Here is a 16,767-nt window from a genome sequence, read left to right as displayed (position 1 = left end):
TATTCAATGTGGCGCTTGATCAAATTATTGTTGAGTTGAATTGTCATTTTGCTACGAGATGTTCTCAGCTGAGGTGCATATCTTGATCCGAAAAATCTTTTGCCAACTATGACAATGACAAATTAACTGAACTTGCAAGTGTAGATTATTGAGAAGGGCGTTGGAGTTCAGCCATGTTCATCATGCCCAAATCCTGGGTCCGCCGCTACACGCACGCAGCCATTCAGCACTCAACTGAGGCAGGCGCTAGTGCATGTGTAGCTTACTAGGACGTCCCGAGTCCCGGCTGGGGCACGCGGCAACGGCCTCATCCTCCGTAGTTCCTTCCTCTGACAGAGGTGCTCACTCAGGAGGAGCCCCTCGAGCAATCAGTCGGGCACGACGTAGGCTATGAACCACGCGATCTGGTGCCGCAAGTTGGGCATGCAGAGCGCTCCATGGCCGATCCAGCGCACCGCTGCGCGCGCATAGTCGTCAGGCGTCGGTATCAACGGCGCGAATAGCTTGGCCTCCGAGAAGCCCGACGCCATCGTGCCGGTCACGAAGAACAGTGCCTACACATAGGATTGGTATTAGCGGCACCGTGGCAGTGCATGGGAGGTGAATTTACTTTACCTGGCATTGCACATCGATTCCTTTGCTTCTATACTCGACGTGTAGACACTTGGAGAACCGAGCAACGTAGCTGCATGGTATAGGAACGAGTGAAACAAAGTCGCTTCATGAGTACTCTTCTGCCATGGAGTACGTACGTGCATATGCTTAGCTAGTTCTACTTGGCAGTTGGCACACCGTACCGTTTAGTGGCGGCGTACATGGTGTAGAGTGGCAAGGAGGGGAGGGCCTCCGATGACATCAAGCCGAAGTTCACCACAGCTCCCCTCCCACGCTCCACCATGCCCGGAATCACCGCCGCCGTCACCTCGGTCAGCGCCAGCAGGTTCACCCGTATCATGTTCACCCACGCCTCCACGCCGGCGTGGTGCAGGAACGCCGCGGGGGGCTCCAGCACCCCGGCGTTGTTCACCAGCACGCCCACGTCCAGCTCCTCCATGGTCCGCCGTAGCCGCCGCATCACCTCGTCGCCTGCCGGATATTCATTTTAGTAGTACATCAGATGAGCTTAGATGAATGATGGATGCATGCATTCTTGTGTGCGTAGTGTTAATTTCTCACCCTGAGCGGTGGAGACGAGCGACAGGTTGAACATGACGGTCTTGGTCTGGACGGCGGGAGCGGCCTTGGATATCGCCGCGGAGATGTCTCGGAGCTTGGCCGGGTTGCGGCCGACGAGGACGATGTTCATCCCCCTATTGGAATTAACCACGACGTCCTAGTCCGGCTTGGACAGGAAATAGTCACCGAGTAGGTTTGTATAGGGGCAGGTTAGCTTCTTTATATACCTATGTAACCCACGCTGTAAATCACCAGATCAAAGCAATACAAAGTAAAGCAAGGCTCGATACGAGCCTCTGGCCAGCGATCGGTTTTTCTGTTCGCTAAAGCTACGTCGAGACGTTCCGCCGAGGCCGCCGGCCAGGACAAGTTTACGTATACGTCTAGTGAGGTGCTTGAGAATCAATCAAGCTGCCTGCTTGTCTAGCTAGCTTTGCACTACACGTGCACAGTTCCTGGGTGGTTTTGATCTAGCCAGTTCAAAAACCAACAATTGGTATGTAGTACACTCCGGTGAGTATGCGATGTTCTCCTGTGAGACCCTCGAAGAGGACAGATCCTTGCCCGCAAATCTCCACATCTGAACCATCACCGAACTTGACCGAGCCTTGAACATCATATTCCAGCTCGAGGAACTTCTCCTTGCACCCCATCATGTGGTTACTCGCACCCGTGTCTAGATACCACGACACGTTCGGGCTTCCGGATAACTTTGGTGTTACCTTTTCCTCATGAAGTAGCACCTTCCGGTTTGGTTTCGCAACCTCTGTTTGGATGAGATCACAAACTTCGGCCATCAGAAGACCTGGACGTTCGTCTTCCTGCTTCGCCAAATTTGCTTTGATCTCCCGCTTGTTAGGCTCCGGACAATTCTTCGCAAAGTGACAGAGACAACGATGCGCATGACACGGGTGGAGATCTCGACAACGAGGTGCATAGTGACGATGACAATCAAGATGATGGTCACGGTCACGACGACTACGGCGACGACGAGGATGCCAACGATCCGGCATCTACCACGCCCGAGACTCAACGGTCTTCCTCAAGTGCATCAACGCCGACACAATTTGTGTCGCTCCCTTCGCAAGCCACAACGGATTCTTCCGGGCCTCGTCGCTACAAGCCCCTCAAGAAAGTCTACAAGTACGCAAAGCCAGTTACACTCGAGTACTCCGATTTGTGTTTACGCGGAGTTGAGGAGCCGGCGAACTTCGTAGAGGCGGGCAAAATTTCAAGTTGGATGCACGCCATGGATGAGGAGATGAAGGCGATCGAGAGCAATGGCATGTGGACTTTGGTAACCCGACCTCCAAACCAAAAGGCCATAGGTTTGAAGTGCGTTTACAAGTTGAAGAAGGACACGAAGGGTGCCATTGTGAAGCACAAGGCAAGACTCGTCGCAAAGGGCTACGTACAACGTCAAGGAGTTGACTATGAGGAGGTGTTTGCACCGGTTGCTCGAATCGAGACGGTGAGAGTGCTCCTAGCTTTGGCAGCAGAAGAGGATTGGAAGGTTCATCATATGGATGTGAAATCCGCTTTCCTCAATGGCGACCTCAAAGAAGAAGTGTACGTGGAACAACCCCTCGGTTACGAGAAGAAAGACGAAGAAGGGAAAGTTTACAAGCTCAAGAAGGCACTTTACGGGCTGAAGCAAGCGCCAAGAGCTTGGAACGCAAAGTTAGAACGAAGTTTGTTCTCGCTCGGGTTCAAGAGATGTCCCCTCAAGCACCCGTTCTATACAAAGAACTCCAAAGGATCAAACCTGCTAGTTGGAGTTTATGTCGACGATCTGATTATCACCGGAGATAGCGCGCAAGAAATTGAATGTTTCAAGGCACAGATGAAGAAGAAGTTTAGTATGAGCGATCTGGGATTACTCAGCTATTACTTGGGCATCGAAGTGAAGCAAAGCTACGGAGAGATTTCCCTATGTCAATCGGCTTATGCGGTCAAGTTATTGGACAAGTGTGGCATGACAGATTGCTACGAGACACAAGCTCCAATGGATTAACGACACAAGTTGAGCAAGCGTAGCTCAAATCCGCCGGTGGACACCACAATGTATCGAAGTGTTGTGGGCAGCCTAAGATATTTGGTGCATACCCGACCTGACTTGGCTTATTCAGTCAGGATCGTGAGTCGTTTTATGGAGAATCCGACAACCGAACACATGAGCGCGGTCAAGCAAATCTTGCGCTATGTGAAAGGCACTATTAATCTTGGCTGCACGTATCGAAAGGGAAAGGAAGGATTGATCCTTCGTGGATACTCAGATAGCGACATGGCAGGTGATGTGGATGAGCGGAAAAGCACAACGGGCATGATATTCTGTCTTGGCCCAAATCCTATCAGCTGGAATTCTCAGAAGCAAAAGGTGGTTGCACTGTCTTCATTCTAGGCAGAATACATAGCAGCAAGCACGGCGGCTTGTCAAGCAGTGTGGCTGAGAAGACTCCTAGCTCATCTTGCAAAGCGGGAGGTGCAGAAGGTGTCATTGAAGATCGACAACCAAGCTGCAATCTCATTGTGCAAAAATCCGGTTTATCACAAAAGGAGCAAGCACATCGATACCCAGTTCCACCATATCCGGGAGTGCATTGAGGAAGGCACTAGTAGAAAAAGAGGCTTCCATACGCCCCCATTAGTCCCCAAAACAATCGAACCGCGACAAAAGGGGCCTTTAGTCGCGGTTCGGGAGGAGACCCGCGACCAACTATCTGGGCCCAGCGCGCTCGGTCGACAGCTGGCGGATGGGAGGGGCTTTAGTCCCGGTTGGCCTGGCCAACCGGGACTAAATGTCCCCGAAGGCCTTTAGTCGCGGTTGGCCAGGCCAACCGGGGCTAAAGGCCCATCCAGCTGGCGGACGGGAGGGGCATTAGTCCCGGTTGGCCTGGCTAACCGGGACTAAAGGCCCATCCCTATATATAGGACTCAGCTCACTTCACTTCACTCAGCTCACTTCACAATTTTCAGAAGGGGGTGGTGGGTTTGCTTTTGGTTCCTCCTATGCACACAAGGTGTTCGATGAAATGCCCGAGAGCCTGAAACAAACATGATATGAAGTGTCCGAGCCACACTTGAGCTTTCTCATTTATTTTTCCTCCGCGATCGCGGTTAGCAACTTGAACCTTTCATGTGTCATTGATAAAATATGCATGTGTGTAGTTCATTGTTTAATTTGTATTATTTCTAGCTAGTTAGTTTAACAAATGCATGATGGTTAATTATATACTTTATATAATAATAATGCAGATGAATCGGCAATGGATGTACGGTCCCCGACTCTCCGGCGAGTTCACTACGGGTTTGAAAGATTTCCTCGTAGTGGCAAATGCGAACAAGCAGCGAGGTTTTATTATCTGTCCATGTGCTGTCTGTAAGAATCAGAAGGGTTACTCCTCCTCAAGAGAGGTTCACATGCACCTGCTTCGGCGCGGTTTCATGCGAAGCTATAATTGTTGGACCAAGCATGGAGAAAGAGGGGTTAGAATGGAAGAAGATGAAGAAGGGGATGATATCGATGACAACTATCATGATCATTTCGGTGATACTTTCATGGAGGATGATGCTGAAGGTGGGGAAGGGTTAGGTGAAGGTGAAGAAGAGGCACATGATGAGCCCGCTGATGATCTTGGTCGGACCATTGCTGATGCACGGAGACGCTGCGAAACTGACAAGGATAGGGAGAATTTGGATCGCATGTTAGAGGATCACAAAAAGTCGTTGTATCCAGGATGCGATAATAGTCTGAAAAAGCTGGGCTGCACACTAGATTTGCTAAAATGGAAGGCACAGAAAGGTGTAGGTGACTCATCATTTGAAAATTTGCTGAAAATGTTGAAGAATATGTTTCCGAAGAATAACGAGTTGCCCGCCAGTACGTACGAAGCAAAGAAGGTTGTCTGCCCTCTAGGTTTAGAGGTTCTGAAGATACATGCATGCATTAACGACTGTATCCTCTACCGCGGTGAATACGAGAATTTGAATGAATGCCCTGTATGCACTGCATTGCGTTATAAGATCAGAGGCGATGACCCTGGTGACGATGTTGAGGGCGAGAAACCCAGGAAGAGGGTTCCCGCCAAGGTGATGTGGTATGCTCCTATAATACCACAGTTGAAACGTCTGTTCATGAACAAAAAGCATGCCAAGTCGTTGCGATGGCACAAAGAGGACCGTAAGTCCGACGGGGAGTTGAGACACCCCGCTGATGGAACGCAATGGAGAAAGATCGACAGAGTGTTCAAAGATTTTGCAGCTGACGCAAGGAACATAAGATTTGGTCTAAGTACTGATGGCATGAATCCTTTTGGCGAGTAGAGCTCCAGCCATAGCATCTGGCCCGTGACTCTATGCATCTACAACCTTCCTCCTTGGTTGTGCATGAAGCGGAAGTTCATTATGATGCCAGTGCTCATCCAAGGTCCAAAGCAACCCGGGAACGACATCGATGTGTACCTAAGGCCATTAGTTGATGAACTTTTACAGTTGTGGGCCAGACCTGGTGTACGTGTCTGGGATGATCACAAAGGAGAGGAATTTGACCTACGAGCGTTGCTTTTTGTAACCATCAACGATTGGCCTGCTCTCAGTAACCATTCGGGACAGACAAATAAGGGATACAATGCATGCACGCACTGCTTACATGAGACTGAAAGTGTACGTTTGGTTAATTGTAAGAAGAACGTGTACCTGGGTCATCGTCGATTTCTTCCCCGAAATCATAACGTAAGAAAGAAAGGAAAGCATTTCAACGGCAAGGCAGATCACCGGCCGAAGCCTGCGGAACATACTGGTGCTGAGATATTTGATATGGTCAAGGATTTGAAAGTCATCTTTGGAAAGGGTCCTGGCGGACAATCAGTTCCGCGGGGAGTTGACGGGCACGCACCCATGTGGAAGAAGAAATCTATATTTTGGGAGCTAGAATATTGGAAAGTCCTAGATGTCCGCTCTGCAATCGACGTGATGCATGTTACGAAGAATATTTGCGTGAACCTGCTAAGCTTCTTGGGCGTGTATGGGAAGACAAATGATACAAAGGAAGCACGGCAGGACCAGCAACTTTTGAAAGACCCAGATGACCGGCATCCGGAATGGTTTCAAGGTCGTGCCAGCTACGCTCTTACCAAAGAAGAGAAGGTCATTTTTTTTGAATGCCTGAGCAGTATGAAGGTTCCGTCTGGCTTCTCGTCGAATATAAAGGGAATAATAAACATGGCGGAGAAAAAGTTCCAAAACCTGAAGTCTCACGACTGCTACGTGATTATGACGCAATTGCTTCCGATTGCTTTGAGGGGGCTCCTACCGGAAAATGTTCGAGTAGCCATTGTGAAGCTATGTGCATTCCTCAATGCAATCTCTCAGAAGGTAATCAATCCAGAAGATCTACCACGATTACAGAACGATGTGGTCCAATGCCTTGTCAGTTTCGAGTTGGTGTTCCCACCATCCTTCTTCGATATTATGACGCACCTCCTGCTCCACCTAGTCGAAGAGATTTCCATTCTCGGTCCTGTATTTCTACACAATATGTTCCCCTTTGAGAGGTTCATGGGAGTATTAAAGAAATATGTTCGTAACCGTGCTAGGCCAGAAGGAAGCATCGTCAAGGGCTATGGAAATGAGGAGGTAATTGAGTTCTGTATTGACTATGTTCCTGACCTTAAGCCGATTGGTATTCCTCAATCGCGGCACGAGGGGAGACTAAGTGGAAAAGGCAAGATCGGAAGGAAATCCACGATATGTATGGACGGTCATTCTATGACTGAAGCACACCACACAGTTCTGCAAAATTCCAGCTTTGTGGCTCCGTACTTCGAGCAACACAAGAATATTTTATGCTCGGACAACCCGGGGAAGCCTGAATCCTGGATTAGAAAGGCCCACATGGAGACTTTCGGCAGTTGGTTGCGAAAACATTTAATGAATGACAATGATGTTGGAGATCAACTGTACATGTTGGCCAAGAAACCATCTTCGACTATAACGATTTTCCAAGGGTACGAGATAAATGGGAATACATTTTACACCATCGCCCAAGATAAAAAGAGCACCAACCAAAACAGTGGTGTCCGCTTTGATGCAGCAACCGAGAATGGGCGAAAGGTCACATATTATGGTTACATAGAGGAGATATGGGAACTTGACTATGGACCCTCCTTTAAGGTCCCTTTGTTCCGGTGCAAATGGTTCAAGCTAACAGGAGGTGGGGTAAAGGTGGACGAGCAATACGGAATGACAATGGTGGATTTCAACAATCTTGGTTACCTTGACGAACCATTCGTCCTTGCCAAAGATGTCGCTCAGGTTTTTTATTTGAAGGACATGAGTAGCAAATCGAGGAAACAGAAAGATAAGAAAACGATCAGTACATCATGCGATGATCCAAAGCGCCACATTGTTCTTTCAGGGAAAAGAAACATCGTGGGAGTGGAGGACAAGACAGACATGTCAGAAGATTATAATATGTTTGGTGAAATTCCGCCCTTCAAAGTGAACACTGACCCAAGCATTAAGTTAAATGATGAGGATGCTCCATGGATACGGCACAATCATAAGCAAGCAGGGACACAAGGGAAGAATTGATGTGTAATAATTTATTGTACCAAACTTTGTATTTGATCGATGAACTGAATGATGTATCAAACCTTTTGTCGAACCTTCAAGGGATTTTAAAATGAATTAGTTTTATTTTTCTGATTTTTTTGATATATAATTGTATTTTTAAGATTTTAAAATGAATTAGTTTTATTTTCCTGATTTTAAAAGGAAAAAGGAAGAAGAAGAAAGAAGGAAAAAGGAAGAAAAAACAGAAGAAAAAAACAGAAGAAAAAAAGGAAAAACAGAAGAAAAAAACAAACAGAAGAAAAACATAAGAAAAAAACAGAAGAAAAAAACAAACAGAAGAAAAAAACAGAAGAAAAAAACAGAAGAAAAAAGGAAAAAGGAAAAAAGGAAGAAAAAAAAGAAGAAAAACAAGAAAAAGGAAGAAACAAACAGAAGAAAAAAACAGAAGAAAAAAGGAAGAAAAAACAGAAGAAAAACAAGAATTTAAAATGAATTAGTTTTATTTTCTGATTTTTTTGATATATAATTGTATTTTTAAGATTTTAAAATGAATTAGAAACAAAATAATATAAACTTTAATAAAATATATAAGTACAAACAAAATAAAAAATATGCCTCCTACTGGGCCAGCACAGCCTGAATACGACTAGAAACCCATCAATGTGCCAGGATTCAGGCCCGCAGAAGGCCCAGTAGGCCCACAAGCACATAGTGACAGAATAGGCCCGTAAGCCTGCATTTGAGAGGAGCTCAAAGTGGTGAGCGCAGCCGCGCTTATAAACCACTGTCGAAGCCTCTCGGCTAGCGAGGTGGGACTAAACATCCCACCGCACCGCGCCAGTTCCAGCACAACGCCTTTAGTCCCGGTTGGGGAGGCGGACCGCGACTAAAGGGTACCCTTTAGTCGCGGTTGTTGTCCCCAACCGCGACTAAAGGGTCTTCTTGCGCGGGAACGAAAGCGGCGCCAAAACCCTTTAGTCCCGGTTGGGGAGGCGGACCGCGACTAAAGGTACCCTTTAGTCGCGGTTGGTGTGGCCAACCGCGACTAAAGGGTACCTTTAGTCGCGGTCCGCCTCCCCAACCGCGACTAAAGGTGCATCTATAAATACTGCACTTAGCAGTTTGGCCACTTCCCATTCTCCTCTCTCTCGACGCCGAAGCCCTGCCCCGACGCCGATCGACGCCGACGCCGACGCCGAAGCCCTGCCCCGACGCCGACGCCGAAGCCCTGCCCCGACGCCGACGCCGAAGCCCTGCGCGCCGCCGCCCCCGTCCCCAGTGAGCGCCGCCGCCGCCCGTGCCCTGCCCTTGCCCGCCGCCCGACGCCCTGCCGCCCGCCGCCCGACGCCCTGCCGCCCGCCGCCCGCCGCCCGCCGCCCGCTGGCCCTGCCTGCCGTCCTCCGCGCGCCGGCAGAAGAAGAAGAAGGAAGAAGAAAAAGGAAGAAGAAGAAGAAAGAAAAAGGAAGAAGGAAGAAGAAGAAAGAAGAAAAAAAAGGAAAACAAAAGAAAAACAAACAGAAGAAAAAAACAAAAGAAAACAAAAAAACAAAAGAAAAACAAAGGAAGAAGAAAAAAACAAAAGAAAACAAAAAAACAAACAGAAGAAAAAAAAACAAAAATAAAGGAAAACACAAGAAAAAAGAAAAAGGAAAAAGAAAGAAAAAAGAAAACAAAAGAAAACACAAGAAAAACAAACAGAAGAAAAAAACAGAAGAAAAAAGGAAAAAGGAAAAAGGAAGAAAAAAACAGAAGAAAAACAAAGGAAGAAGAAAAAAAGAAAGAAGAAAAAAATAGGAAGAAGAAAAAAAGAAAGAAGAAAAAAAAGGAAGAAGAAAAAAAGAAAGAAGAAAAACAAAGGAGGAAGAAAAAAAAAGGAAGAAGAAAAACAAAGGAAGAAGAAAAAAAGGAAGAAGAAAAACAAAGGAAGAAGAAAAACAAAGGAAGAAGAAAAAAAGAAAGAAGAAAAAAAATGGAAGAAAGAAAAAAAGAAAGAAGAAAAACAAAGGAGGAAGAAAAAAAAGGAAGAAGAAAAACAAAGGAAGAAGAAAAAAAGAAAGAAGAAAAACAAAGGAGGAAGAAAAAAAAAGGAAGAAGAAAAAAAGAAAGAAGAAAGAAAGAAGAAAAACAAAGGAGGAAGAAAAAAAAAGGAAGAAGAAAAAAAGAAAGAAGAAAGAAAGAAGAAAAAGGAAGAAGAAACAAAGAAAGAAGAAAGAAAGAAGAAAGAAAAAGGAAGAAGAAAAAAAGAAGAAAGAAAAAGGAAGAAGAAAAAAATGAAAACCAAATGAAAACCAAAAGAAAGAAGAAAGAAAAAGGAAGAAGAAGAAAGAAAGAAGAAAGGAAGAAGAAGAAAGAAAGAAAAAAGAAAAAGGAAGAAGAAGAAAGAAAGAAGAAAGAGGAAGAAGAAAGGAAGAAGAAGAAAAAAAGAATTTTTACTTAAAGAATCTTATTTTTTAATTCCTCCTCCTGTATGTCCCCTTAATCTTATTTTTTAATTCCTTTATACTTAAAGAATTTTTACTACATGCAGGAGTGAAATATGGCGGACGATAGAGCCGAGCCGCTTAGGGATCCGGAGGCTGAACGTTATCTAATGGGCATCATCAACAACGAGATTCCTTATGTGCCGGGCTCAGAATATGAGCAAGAAGAGGATGTAGTCTCTTCTTTTCTGAACCTTGAAGGTGGAACAGAGATTGTCGATGATCAAGAAGGTGAAGGAACGGACATTGTCGACGGAGGTCAACCGTCAACAAACGACGATCTCGAATTGCAAGTAGCAACCACCTCCGGCGAGGTATATATATACATTGAGCCTCTCGTGATACAAACTTACTGAACTGTGAATACATATGTATTAACGCGCGCGACTCTCTTTCTTTTTTTAGCCCTCCGGATCGAGTACGACAAAGCGTGGCAAATCCAAGGCGATGAAAACAGGAGAAACATATGCCATTGAGTTTGTCAGTGAAACCGGCAAGCCCCTGCAGCACACCTCAAAGTTTATCAACCAATGCGGAGTCGTTGTTAGAGACAACGTCCCGATCACCGTCCAGGAATGGAAGGAGCCAAAGAAGGCACGTATTGGTTTCAGTTTTGTCGACAAGAGAACGAAAAAGGATTGCTGGAGAAAGCTTATGGAACATTTCATTCTACCTCTGGAATACAACAAAGTCGATGAATTCGGTAACGAGGTTCCGGGTGGACGTCAGAGGAGGAGGCTAGTTAAAGAGTTCGCTCTTCAGAAGATGGGCGAAGCATTCCGGAACTTCAAGAAAAATTTAACCCGTGACTATGTCAACAAGGGCAAGACTCCGGATTTCAATGGACAACATGAGAAACTGAAAGATGATTGGCCAGAATTTGTGAGGCAAAAGCAATCGGAGCATTTCAAGGAAATATCAAAAAAAATAAGGATAATGCGAGTAAGAAAAAGTTCCATCATATTATGGGGCCAGGAGGATACCGCCTTTCGGAGCCTAGGTGGCAGAAGATGGAGGAGGACCTGAGGGTGCGAGGAATCCCTCTAGGTACAGAGGGATGGGACCCAAGGGCCAAAAGCTGGTGGTACGGGCATGGGGGATCGCTAGACCCGGAGACAGGGGTGTGTGTTCACCGGCAGAGACAGTTTGCTCCCACCCAAGCCCTTATTGACGCAATGACCCAAGCTCAAGAGGGCTTGATCAAGTTCACCAGAGAGAAAGACGCACTGACAATAGCCCTCGGGAATGATGAACACGGAGGACGTGTACGAGGCAAAGGCAAAGTTCCGTGGAAAGTAGGGTTTTCCCAGGACAATGACCCGTACTGTTACAGAAGCCGTAAGAGAAAGACGGACCGGGATGCAGATCTTATGACGAAGTTTGCATCGGAACTCCATGAGTTGAAGCAGACCGTGCATGAACTAGTAAAAGAAAAATCGGCTGCAGGGCCGCATGAAGATCATGAAGCGGATCGCGGAAGCCAGCAGCGGAGAAGCAGCGTGGCTTCCACGGATGCCCCGCCTGGTGCTAGTGCACCGATGATCGAGATTCGTGCACCGGAGCCTCACTACCCCGTGGATGATGTAAAGGAGATGAAAGAATGTGATCTGCATTATCCCGTGGGGAACGTTTCCACGAAGGTAGCTAGCGGCAGTGCTTTACCCTGTACACCTGGAGCACTCCACCACAACAACCCCATTGCATATGGCTATGCTCGTGTCACGGTGGAAGACATAGTCCAAGGGTTTGAGGACCTGGAGATTGACAAACCTACACCCGAAGGGGAGAGAAGACTTGGAGATGTCAAGCGCCAGTTCATTCTATGGAAAAAGAAGTACATAGTGTTTCCAGGCGAGGCGCCAAGGCTAGCAAGTCCACCCGCCTCCGATGGTGGTGGTGGTGGTGGTGGCGGTGGTGGTGGTCGTGGTGGTTCACCTACACCTCCTTCACGCCATTCGACGCCGTCCCCCGATCCACAACCTCCGGCGGGTACGACGCCCCCCAATCCTCCTCCGGCGGGTACGACGCCCCCCAATCCACCTCCGGCGAAGAAGCAGAAGCAGGCGGACAGCAAGGAAACCCGCTCCTGGACTATTAACCCGGACCCTTATGTACCTAAGACCACAAGGGTACCAGAGCCATCACTGAAGCCTCTCCTCCCAAGGCCTGGGGAACTTAGTGAAGCTGAAACCAAATTGGCCGCGTCTGCTGATTATGAGAAATGGAAGGCGGATATGAAGGCGATAAAAGAGCCTGAGCCCAAGCAAGTATTCACTGAGAAGCAAAAGAAGTGGGCTAAGGATTTTTTGACGACACCGTCCCAAGCCGAGCTGAATATGCCTGACGACTATGGACATGAACTTCGTAGGCAAGCAAAAATATTGAAGGAGGAGAAAGAAGAAAGTAAAAAAAGCGGAAAACAAGTTGACCAGCTCGGGATGCAGAAGAAACAATCGATCCCCCCGCTCATAGTGAAAGCCGGTCCGGAAGAGGACCCCGAGATTATAGCAGCTGCGGCAGCACTTGGATTGACTGTAGCGAGTGCCATGAAACAAGCGTCCGAGATGGGTTTGACTCTTCGTGCCTTCTTAGGCCTTGAGGATGCGCCAGTATGTGAGATAGCATTACAATATGTGCGGAATGGGCCTCTCGTCGAGCCTGCGCGGGAGAAGAGTCTACCGCCACAAATGCGAATTCTGCTACGTTGGTACAAGCAATTCATAACATGGGCCGACAAAGAATATATTTATGCGGATTTAACAGAGGAGCATCACACCAAACGGTACTCTGTACAAGTTCATATGAGTGAATTGTTCCAGCTGTTCAATCTGCGCGACCTCGACAAATCTATGCTGAGTTGCTACGTTCTGTAAGTGATTTATTTCTACCTCATCTCGTTCTTCATTGCCTGCACTATATATATATATATATATATATATATATATATATATATATATATATATATATATTGTCCTAACTATATTGTTGCGTACGCTATTATGCAGATTGAAGATTTGGGAATGCAAAATAAGAAACATCCATGATGTTGGGTTCATTGACCCACATATCGTTAATGGACATGTGTTACAATATCACCCCGAAGACGTGGAGAAAGACTTGTACAAGTTTCTTAGAAAGCATCAACTCAAAAGTCATATTCTATTTCCTTACCATTTTGGGTGAGTGTTTCTCTCTTGTGCCCATTCTCTTTTGTTTACTCCATGCATGGTATGTCTAATCGATGAGTTATGCATGACTGTGCATGTAACGTGTCCGCAGGTTCCACTGGATTCTGCTAAATATTGAACTTCACACCTCCAGAGTTCTAATCATGGACTCTATGGATTCGGATCCAAAGCGTTGGGCCGACATGAGAAAAATGCTGCAAAAGTAATTATTTTCAATCATTTGAGCTCTATATCGATCGGTCTCTTTCGTTCATTTCCTAATATCAAGTAACTAATAACTCCCTTGTTCATTTAATTTTCTTTGCCCTGTAGGGTTTGGAGACGGTTCTCAGAAGAAATTGTCGGTGAATTCAAACATGAGCTAGATTTCAGAAGGTTAGTTAATGTGGATAAGCAGCCACCGGGGACCAATCTATGTGGATACTATGTTTGTGAGAACATCCGGAGACTAACCTCTGAGCGGAAGGCATCGGATAGCGTGCGGAACGCGACGGATAACTTGCGGAGGAGGCTTAGTCCAGAAGCTCGCTTCCGACCAATTCAAGATGAATTAGCAGGATTTTTCTTGAGGGAAGTCATCAATCCTAAAGGACAACACTATACCGAGGACGCAGACATTTATATGCATACCCGAGATTGAAACTTGTTCGAAGTTGTATATGGTCCTCCATCCTAATTGTGTATGGAAACTTGTTCGAAGTTGTATATGGTCACCCGAGATTGAATATATATTATATATTCCTCTTGAATTCTTCTTGTTTGAAATTTCATATGCATGTATATAGTATCGTAGAATATGGGTACTGAAACTTCATCAAAATTAAAACAAAACACAAAATAAAATATAAAAGAAATAAAACACTATAAATTAAAAAGAAACCCGGTTTAGGGGGGCTAAAACCCTAAACCTGCGGACGAGGCCTTTAGTCCCGGTTAGCCACGAGAACCGGGACTAAAGGTCCTCCGCCATGACGGACCCCTGGCGGCCACGTGGACGGGCCTTTAGTCCCGGTCAACCACGAGAACCGGGACTAAAGCCTTTAGTCGCGGTTCGTAAGTGGCGCGACTAAAGGGGGGGGGGGTCTTTAGTCGCGCATATTTAGTCCCGGTTGCACAGCCGGGACTAAAGGCTGTTGCGAACCGGGACTAAAGGGCTTTTTTCTACCAGTGAGGGATGATCGAAGTTCTGCACGTGAACACGAAAGACCAGCTTGCCGATATTCTCACGAAGTCTCTCGGGCGACAGAAGTTCTTGGAGATGCGAGAAAGGATTGGCGTCCATACTATAAAGTAAGGACATCGTGTTTAGGGGGTGATTATTGAAATTAACCACGACGTCCTAGTCCAGCTTGGACAGGAAATAGTCACCGAGTAGGTTTGTATAGGGGCAGGTTAGCTTCTTTATATACATATGTAACCCACGCTGTAAATCACCAGATCAAAGCAATACAAAGTAAAGCAAGGCTTGATACGAGCCTCTGGCCATCGATCAGTTTTTCTGTTCGCTAAAGCTACGTCGAGACGTTCCGCCGAGGCCGCCGGCCAGGACAAGTTCACGTATACGTCTAGTGAGGTGCTTGAGAATTAATCAAGCTGCCTGCTTGTCTAGCTAGCTTTGCACTACATGTGCACAGTTCCTGGGTGGTTTTGATCTAGCCAGTTCAAAAACCAACACCCCCTGCGCGCGAGCTCCAGGGCCGTGTAGCGCCCCATGCCGGATGTTGGCCCGGTGACGACGGCCCACGCGCCGTAGCGGCGTCAGAGATCCTTGGGCCGGCTCAGGCAGAGGGCGAGGTGCGAGAGGAGGGGGAACGCCAAGGCGGCTACTACGTGGAGGGCGCCAAGAAGGGCCAGTGAGGCGAACCATGCCATCCCTCTCTCGACTCTCGACCTCGAGTGAGGACCAGCTCGTGCCTCAACTCCTCGTCTCAATTGGAGACACAACACCTGCCTTATAGTACGTCCCCCCCAACAAGCCATGGTACTCCTATATATAAGTCATAAAAAGAAAACATGGTAGTACATACCTCAGCCATTTATTAGGTTTGATTCTATATGACCGACAACCCTCACCAATAAGCAAGACCTATTAACTGTATGGCATTCTCAGCCGATATTAATTGGAAAGTACAATTGGATCTTTATTAAGGTCTTTAGTTTTCTTAGGGCACCTACAATGCGGGCACTTAGGCAAGGGCCGTAGGGATTAAATCCTGGTCATTTTGGCAGTCTTCGCGTTGTATCGACCCTTTGATTAAAGGGAAACGTTTACGTGCGGTGCGCCGGCGGAACGCTCTGGCCGGTCACTTCGCCACGCTGGCGCTAGCCACCGGGAAGTGAACACGTGTACCTTATCCTCTCCCCAATGCCCGCATCCACTTCTTCTTCCTCGCGGCCGTGACCTCGCTTTCCGCCTCGCCTTCTCCGCCATAGCACCAGGCAGCTCCGAGCACTCCTTCCTTCACACCCCCACAGCTGCACCTCCTCCATGGGGGTGCTGCTCTCATGCGCCATGGCCTGCGAGCTCATGGTCAGGGCGGCCATGGCTTACGAGCTCGGGCGGACTGCGACTGGGGCTCCAACAAGCTGCTATGGACTGTATCGGGGCGCCGCGACGGAGGTGCTGGGACCGCGCCGGGGGAACCATGCCGAGCCGTGCCGACGAGCCTCCATGGATGACCACGGTGAAGGTTGCGTCGCCAACGAGCGGACAACGATGCTGGAGCCATCATTTTGTTTTGCTTCAACTGGCGAAATCCATAGCTGGAACCACAGCTGTTTTTTGCTGCAACCGATAAGCGAGTTGGAAACACAGCTGGTTTTTGCTACAACTATATCATTTTTTTGATACATCTGGCGTCTCTATTTGCTACAATCTTTCGGCGGTGTAGTTTGGCCGATGACGACAAACAACTGCATCTCGGAGATCAGAAAAGTTGCAACCCACGCCGCAAAAAGGTACGACCGGCAACAAAAAAAGCTACAACTATCGGACTGACGTGTTGCAACCAACGACGGCAAACTTGTGGCCGGTGACAGCAGATAGCTGCAACCTACGACCAGGAGTTGCAACCAGCGTCCAGTTTTGCTACAACCTGCATTTTGCCGTGCTACCATTGACGTCGAGTTTTGCTACAACCAGAATCAACAGTTGGAAAAATAAGCTTCAACCGGTGGTGTTTTTTGCTGCCACCATTGATGAATTTTGCTACAACCTTTAATCAGGGGGTCCGGCGGGGGCGCTGGACTGCGAGCGGCAGGGCGCGCGACTGCAAGCTGCAACCGGCGACTGGCGTTGCCGGAGCCGCGACCATCACCAGCGAGGGGAGCTGCAACCCACGGGCGAAGTT

At 47.4% G+C, this 16,767-nt stretch overlaps 1 pseudogene; it reads right to left on the bottom strand.

Annotated features, from left to right (window-relative positions):
• Positions 1-230: 230 nt before the first annotated feature.
• On the bottom strand, positions 231-15,961 carry LOC109765636 (very-long-chain 3-oxoacyl-CoA reductase 1-like; annotated as a pseudogene).
• Between the last annotated feature and the right edge of the window lie 806 nt (positions 15,962-16,767).

This window comes from Aegilops tauschii, chromosome 7, assembly GCF_002575655.3.
Source record: "Aegilops tauschii subsp. strangulata cultivar AL8/78 chromosome 7, Aet v6.0, whole genome shotgun sequence".
In the NCBI taxonomy this organism is placed as follows: domain Eukaryota; kingdom Viridiplantae; phylum Streptophyta; class Magnoliopsida; order Poales; family Poaceae; genus Aegilops; species Aegilops tauschii.
The sequence above is the reverse complement of the archived record's forward strand: the minus strand, read 5'-3'. Positions and strand labels throughout refer to the sequence as shown.